We start from the raw sequence: 7,389 nt of genomic DNA, 5'->3' as shown, positions 1-7,389 counted from the left end.
GGCTAATATTTTTCAATTTCATCCCTAATTTCTTTAATTTCTGGAATTTACTAAACTTCTTTAGTTCCTCCATATTGGACTTATTATTTAATATTCCCACATTTAGCCTCCATAATGTATTTTTCTCCTGTACTTTCAAATTAACTATAAGGTGGATTGCACAGTGGTCAGATACATTGTGCTTGTTGAATTTCACACTCTTTTACCCTATTTAAATCATTATTATTCATGAAGAAGTAATCGATTCTAGCATAACTATTGTGGGGGGGGGAGAATAGTGTGTATAGTCTTTTTTAGAGGGGTGAAACTCCCTCCATATATCAACGATCCCGTATTCTTTAAGTATTCTCTTGACCGTTCTCATAACCTGGTTGAGGGAGGTGCTTCTTTCTTTTCTTTTGGAGACAGAGGAGAAAAAGGAACAAGATTAAAAACCAAATTCGTCTCTGCCTGCTTGTCTGACAGGATCTTTGGATGCTCCTCAGTGAGGGGCAGCAACATCTTGGGATCGAAACAAAACAAATGGGTTTTCAGTTACACTTAAAACTGACATATGGATTTATACTGTAATACGGGCAGATTCAATTACTCACTTATCATTTCAGCTTTTCACTGGCTATCCAGTTTTTCCACCTCTTCTGTTTTGGGTGGACAGGAGATCTGCCAATACTGACAAGATACACAGGGCCGGAATTTGAGGTGTGTTGCATCAAGAAAAGAGTAATACTGACAACGAGTAACACTCACACAAAAACTTAACTCATCATCCTCTGTGGGGGCATGAAAGCTAAGAAAGGACAAACAAATAAAACATGAAGAGATAAGCCAACGGAGAAAAAAGGCAGACGGTGACGGGACAGCAGAGCAGACTGTTGTTAGCTGTTCTAATGTAGGTAACGCAAAATACCAGTAAAATTTCCCTGTGACTGTACTCGGGGTAAATTGTGAGTAATCCTTAGGCTGCCATCAGCTTAATGTCTATAGTGACACCATTTGAAATCATGTTTCAGCAATAGTTCTGTTTAATTTGAGTTCACATTGACATAAATGTGTGGAAAGTGCTGAGCACAGGTATAACACTTCATGATCACTTTATGGTTTGCTATAGAACAAACATTCAAACACATTTTGAATTTAAATCCCCTTATTCAAATCTATTCAAATATCGCTATGTCTTACTGGCAGACACAAGACTATATCTGGTAAATATCTGTTTCTTTCCTTTAGTGACCTTAACATTTCCATATGCAGATAACAGAATGCAAACTCTGCACAGCATCACATGAGTGAATACTTTTGGTGTGATTTCCAGTTTTAGTTGGATGGGTTTCCATAAAGTTGAGACTGTACTTAAAGAAAACAACAACAAAACGCCCTATTGTTTTTTTGTACAAGTATGTTTTTATGACCAAATTGTGAATGAGCTAAAAATAAAAAAAGGCCTGCTTTTTTTTTTTTTTTTTTTTAAAGAAATAAACGCTTTTATTTAAAGTAAAATGAAACTAACTAGAAAGGTTGGGATACATCGGTTTGCAAATTTCTTAATCCCCAGTAGACTAGAGTCCTGGAATATCTTAAATCAATGAAACATCTATTCAAACCATAGTTTACATTCTGGTTCTTGTATTATAAACTATTACTTATAAACTATTATAAACATTGTTTCACCTTCTTGACCACATTTCATATTTTGAGCAATAGCGTATTTTCATGTACATAAGTGCAATTTAAATAAAATTGCTTCACGTTTATACTGAAGTACAGTACTTAAGTAAGTGTAGCCTTGAGTGCATTTAGGGCTTCTTGTAGCAGAAGAAGTTCCTTCTCAGCTGGCAGTTTCTCATGCTGAAGGATGCAGTACCGTTCTTCTCAAGGACGCCACAAAAGCTGTGAGATGGGCAGCTTGGAATATTTTCATATTGCATCTGCTCTCCACTCACCCACAACCACTTACCAGCCAGGTTACACAGGCCTGTCCACACCTGCCAACATTAAACAGAGAGGTCCACATACAAAAACTTGTAACAAATAAAGAGTTTCTCAATACAAATACAATGTAGGAAACTGGCCAACCTCATCAGTGGTAGCCTCTTGTGCTCTCTCTCGTGCATAAGTATGGTCAAATGGAGAGATCAGCGTGACCAGGTCGTAGCGGTGGTTCCAGTCTGAAAAGGTTGGATTATTTGTGTTGACTCTATCCAGAGACCTGCAGTGATCCAATGCCTCCTCCCACGTCTTATTCTTCTTCACCAGAACCAAAGGGTCAGTATAACATGTGAAATATCGCTCCAATCCACAATCGCTGGCTACCCATTTTCCATTTATCTTAAAAACACAGTTTTCCCTGTGCATTTGCTTCTGCAAGAACAAGGAGAAGTAAAGTAGTGAGAATGCACTGAGAAGTTTTCAGAGAAGGTTTGAAGACCAAATTGCATCTGAGATGTTGCATCTGTATGCGCTCAAATATTCCTCTTTTATTGTTTGCATCAAAAAGGCCTCAGCATGTTTCATAAATGTACTGTAGATAATAGTATAGGCAAGATATAATAGATACAATAGATATAATAGATTTGAACTTTAAAACAAATAAATGTTAGCCTAACAGAAATACTGTAATACAGTTATACAAATATAATTCAGTTACATGTTCCTTACCAGTTACATGTTCCCACATGGTGAAGGTGGCTATCTCATCATCTTGGGACCATTTCCATGGACTTGCTGCATCTTCTCGGTATAATCCGATCCAGCCGTGCTGAATAAAACGTTCATTTTCTTGCTCGTTTCTGACAGTGACCAAATCAGTGTACTTGTGCCTGCAGTATGCCTGTGCATCTCTCCATGTCATGATGATAGAAGGGGAGTAGTATGCAACTTTAAATTGCCCACAAACAGGAGAAAGGAAGAGCAGCAGTTGAATGAAAATGCATGTCTTTGTCATCATGTTTTCCACAGGAGGATGACACTAGAGCAAGAAAAGCATCCACAGACAGGAAAGAAATTGAGAGAAATCTATAGTGAAGCTCTGCTTTATTCACTATGTAGTTTTACTCATATATACATATGTGAAAAGCTGATTATAAACCTGCATTCATGCACTCTACCTAACTTACAGCAGCAGAACTTACCTTGCATGTGTTAGGAGGGAAGCTCTGAAACTTAGTCTGATGATGACATTTCTTTGTCAAGTCTGGGAATTACTCATTTTACTAAGACATTTTACTAGTAAATTGTCCCTGTTGAAAAGTCAAACTACTTTTCAACAGGATGCAAAGCAGCAACATTCAAATGCTTTATGATAAATCAAATGTGTCGCACACGTTTACTCCATTTCTTTTTATTGCCTTCAGTTCCCACTTTCTGCAAGTTCTCACCACTTGCAAGCAGCAAACTATCAAAGTGGGTGTTTTTTGTGTTTACGTTTATGTGTCCAGGCATGCTATGCATGAACTTGTGTGTTTATGTGTGGCTGATTGGGACCTGATGTATGTAAAAACAAAGAATTACGTGATTTAAAAAAACAAAAAAAACAATTTTACCTGATTTTTTTTCTGAGAACAATGAGGACATTCGTTTTAAATTTCCATAGAACAGTGGCAGAATAATGTCCTCGTAATATCAGGCCCTTGTAGAGCAAAATTTAGTATTTTGGTCTAGAATGAGGCATGCTGTATAAAGCACTTTGAGTAGAAAAGCACTAGATAAGAACCAGTCCATTTACCGTTATAAATACAGCCTTTTTGTGTTGTTATTTGTCTTGTAATATTCGAAACTACCAGACCGCGGCTGCACACAGCAGACAAGAAGAAACGGTTAACTGTTCCACACAGCTGAGACACTATTACGCACAACATTTTAACACAGCAATACAAACAGGCCTAACTGGGCACAGCTAACTACAGTCTATTACATTTTGCATATTTCAGATAGATAGATAGATAACTCTTTATTGTCATTGCACAGTCATACATAGTACAATAGTTCAATGAGATTGGAAAACTGTCCTACGTCGGCACTACATGTAACACAACACGACATGATATGACACATCACAACGCAACACAAACAACACAACACAGTATATTAACTTAGTAATAAAAAGAAGAAGAATAAGTGTATTGCACACTGTTATTATTGCACATTAATTATTATTGCAACTTGTTATAAATATAAATATAAATATAAATATTATTATTGTTTTAAACATTGTTACTCCCCCCCCACAAAAAAAGTCCAGGGAGGTAGCCAGTCAGGTCAGCTGTTAGCATTGATCAGGGCTGTTGCCCTGTTGTAAAAGCTGTCGTTGAGTCTGTTTGTCCGGGACCTCAGCAGCCTGAACCTCCTGCCCGACGGCAGCAGCTTAAACACCTGGTGTCCTGGGTGTATACCATCCCGTAGGATGCTGCGTGCCCTCCTGAGACAGCGAGTGCTGTACAGGTCCTTCAGGGAGGGAAGAGGATGTCCAATGATTTTTTGGGCCATATTGATGACCCTCTGGAGTGCCTTTCTGTGTGCTGTGGTGCAGCTGGAGAACCACACACCGATACAATATGTCAGCACACTTTCAATGGAGCAGCGGTAGAAGACGGTCAGCAGCTCCTTCTTCAGGTCCATTTTTCTGAGGATTCTCAGAAAGTGGAGACGCTGTTGGGCCTTCTTTAAGACCGCAGAGGTGTTAGAGCTCCATTGGAGGTCTGTATCTATGTGCACACCCAGAAACTTGAAACTGGAGACCCTTTCCACGCACTCCCCGTTGATGCTGACAGGCTGCAGCTCAGACTTCCTCCTTCTGAAGTCAGCTACTAGTTCTTTTGTCTTGGTGGTATTTCACCTGACTCAAAAGGCAGATTTGCAAAACATGCAACGTAGCCAATTGCCCTTCTGCAGCAAGGGCAGTAGTGTTAATACTGCTTAATTCAATGCAACCCTACAGGGACAATTCTAAGAGTTTCCAGGGGGATAAAACCTTTTAATGTGCTGTTCCTCTGTTGTGCTCCGTTTTTAAGCTGGTAGTTAAATAAATATTTAAATAGAAAATAATGTTTTCATATTACTGCCATGGCTTATGATAGGTAATGGGGTTAGGTCATTCTGAAAAAACTGACTGGGTGCTGTGATGCTTGTCTGGAAGTATTAACTTTTTGTTATCGTTTTTTGGCCATAGAAACTGAAAAAGCATTAGATATGTAGTCTTTAAAATAAAAACTGGTATTAGAAGAAATGTAAATGTGTTACACCATAATTTGGAGAGTTTTTGTATTCATATATCAAATAAACAACAATTTTTATTCTATGAATAAAACCTGTGTGAACTTCATCTCACGTAAAATTATATTACTTAGTGGAGAATAAATTTGTCTATAGTATCGGGTGTTATTTTGGGGTTTAATGAATATTATGAGTTCTATTGGTCTTTGTGGATCGTTTATGGTTGTTTGTTGATGTGATATGCCCCCGGTCCCTCGTCTTCCTGTGTACGCATTTGAGTGTGTATGCTGTGGTGTGTTAGTTTTGCTGCCACACCAGGCCTGGAGAGTCTCCCGTCTTTGAGCCAGCCACACCTGGGATTAATCACTCAACTGTTGCCGATCTGAATAATCAAGAAGCCCTACATAAGAGAGCAGTGGCGCGGTATTGTTAAACTAGGAACACAGTTAGTGCTCATGCTTGTGTTACTGCGTTCTCAGTTATTCTCCTGTTTGAATGGTGAAGGCGTATTTGTCGGCTGGTGGATGGGAATGTACTCACTGTTGCGTCTCTTGTTTCCAGGAGGATTGCGGAAACATGTGGAGGACACCGAGGAGGACAAACACTCACCACGGACTATAGATGAGAATCACAGCACAGGCGCAGGAAGAACACACACACTGTGATCGTTGGCACTGCTTTCTGCTCTCTTCACTGTAAATAAACGCACCATCTTCAACTAGAAGTCCTGCATTTGGGTTCTCTTTCAACCAACCCTGACAGATATTGTGTTACACAGTTAAACCCAGTTCATCTACAGGACGATGCTGTAGTGTGTTTTTTGATATGTCATATACACAAATTTAAAGTGTTTGACATTAACATAATGTTTTACTGTGTTTTTTATACCCCAGCTTCAGTAATATATTTTGACAAATACACTAATGAGGAGTTATATCTGTTTACCATCTACACTGCTGTGTATCTGGAACAGTCCACTTGTTAAAAATGATTTATTAATGTTTTAAGAATCGTATAATTAGCGGTATCAAAGGAATTCTTGGTTTTAATGACCTGATTATTTACCATCCCTGGTACAGATGGAAAGGTTAGTTTATACAGGTTAAGATGAAAATACTAACAAACACATCAAATTTTGCTTTGTATTACTAGCTGTAGAAGACATCTTGGAATGACTGATAATAAGCTGTTCTTCACATTTTGTAACTCACAAAAAATACAAAAGTGTAGCAAAATGTCATAATGTTATTGGGATTATATGGACTTCCTCTGGACTGGATTAATGATTGAGTTAATTAGTTGCACTGGTAAGTAGACTTTATTTCCCTTATTGTCTATTTCCCTTATTTATTGTTAAAGCATCCTGAGCCACCAGGAAAATGGAAAGTTAAATAAAATTAGAGTTTGGTTCACAAGAAACATACTCTTATTATCTGCCCAACTTTAATTTTAATGCAGTTAACATCATTATGTGTGTAAAGTGTAATCAACGTGTTAGCAGTGTTGAGTGGACTATTTCTACTTTCTGTGCTTTGAGGCACTTCTGAAGCTCCACAGCCGAAAGTTACGTCTTTGTTTTAAGATTTAATTGGCTGTGGTTTGATCTTAATGGCCCTGGGCAAATATCTGCTTACAATTAAATCTGCAGTGTTTTAAAAAGTTTGTCTATTGTTAAAATGATTTATGAGTGCTTTATAAAATCTGCACTTTGAAACAAATTGCTTTGTTTCTAAATTTTATAATTTGAATGCTTAGCAGCCTCTGTCTAGAGGGAAATGAGAGGATTTACAGAGCATGATAAAAAGCCCAAGGAAATTACAGCAAAGCCATTCATTATGTTTTAGTCGTGATTTCTAGCTGTAGAAAGTATGTAGGAATCATATAGTATTTTGGATTGATTGATAACCAGATGTTCCTCCCAAATGTTCCTCCCAGCATTATTGGGATTGTAAGAAACTGACTGAGCTAATGAATCATTTCTGAATGAGCATTAAGTGGATTTTGTTTAGTCACAGAAAGCTAGGCTGGGTGTTTCCTGTTTTTGTGATAAGCTAGGCTAACTAGCTGCTGTCCATAAATGTGACATTTAATATTATAAATGTGCTTCCTCAAAAGAACAAAAGAATATTAGCAAAATTTTAATTAATTGTATATTTAATAATCTAGGAAGATTTTGAACAA

At 37.7% G+C, this 7,389-nt stretch overlaps 2 long non-coding RNA genes across 2 annotated transcripts; both read right to left on the bottom strand.

Moving 5' to 3' along the window:
- Positions 1-44: 44 nt before the first annotated feature.
- LOC120739877 lies at positions 45-670 on the bottom strand. The gene is made up of 2 exons (XR_005697297.1): positions 594-670; positions 45-501 (listed from the first exon to the last, which is right to left on the bottom strand). It is a non-coding gene; the product is annotated as an uncharacterized LOC120739877 (long non-coding RNA).
- Positions 671-695: 25 nt separating this feature from the next.
- Positions 696-3,499, bottom strand: LOC120739876. Its single transcript, XR_005697295.1, has 3 exons — positions 2,656-3,499; positions 2,074-2,358; positions 696-1,982 (listed from the first exon to the last, which is right to left on the bottom strand). It is a non-coding gene; the product is annotated as an uncharacterized LOC120739876 (long non-coding RNA).
- Between the last annotated feature and the right edge of the window lie 3,890 nt (positions 3,500-7,389).

Source organism: Simochromis diagramma, unplaced genomic scaffold (genome assembly GCF_900408965.1).
Source record: "Simochromis diagramma unplaced genomic scaffold, fSimDia1.1 OVJJ01000304.1, whole genome shotgun sequence".
NCBI classification, from domain to species: domain Eukaryota; kingdom Metazoa; phylum Chordata; class Actinopteri; order Cichliformes; family Cichlidae; genus Simochromis; species Simochromis diagramma.
This window is presented reverse-complemented; position numbering and strand designations above follow the sequence as displayed.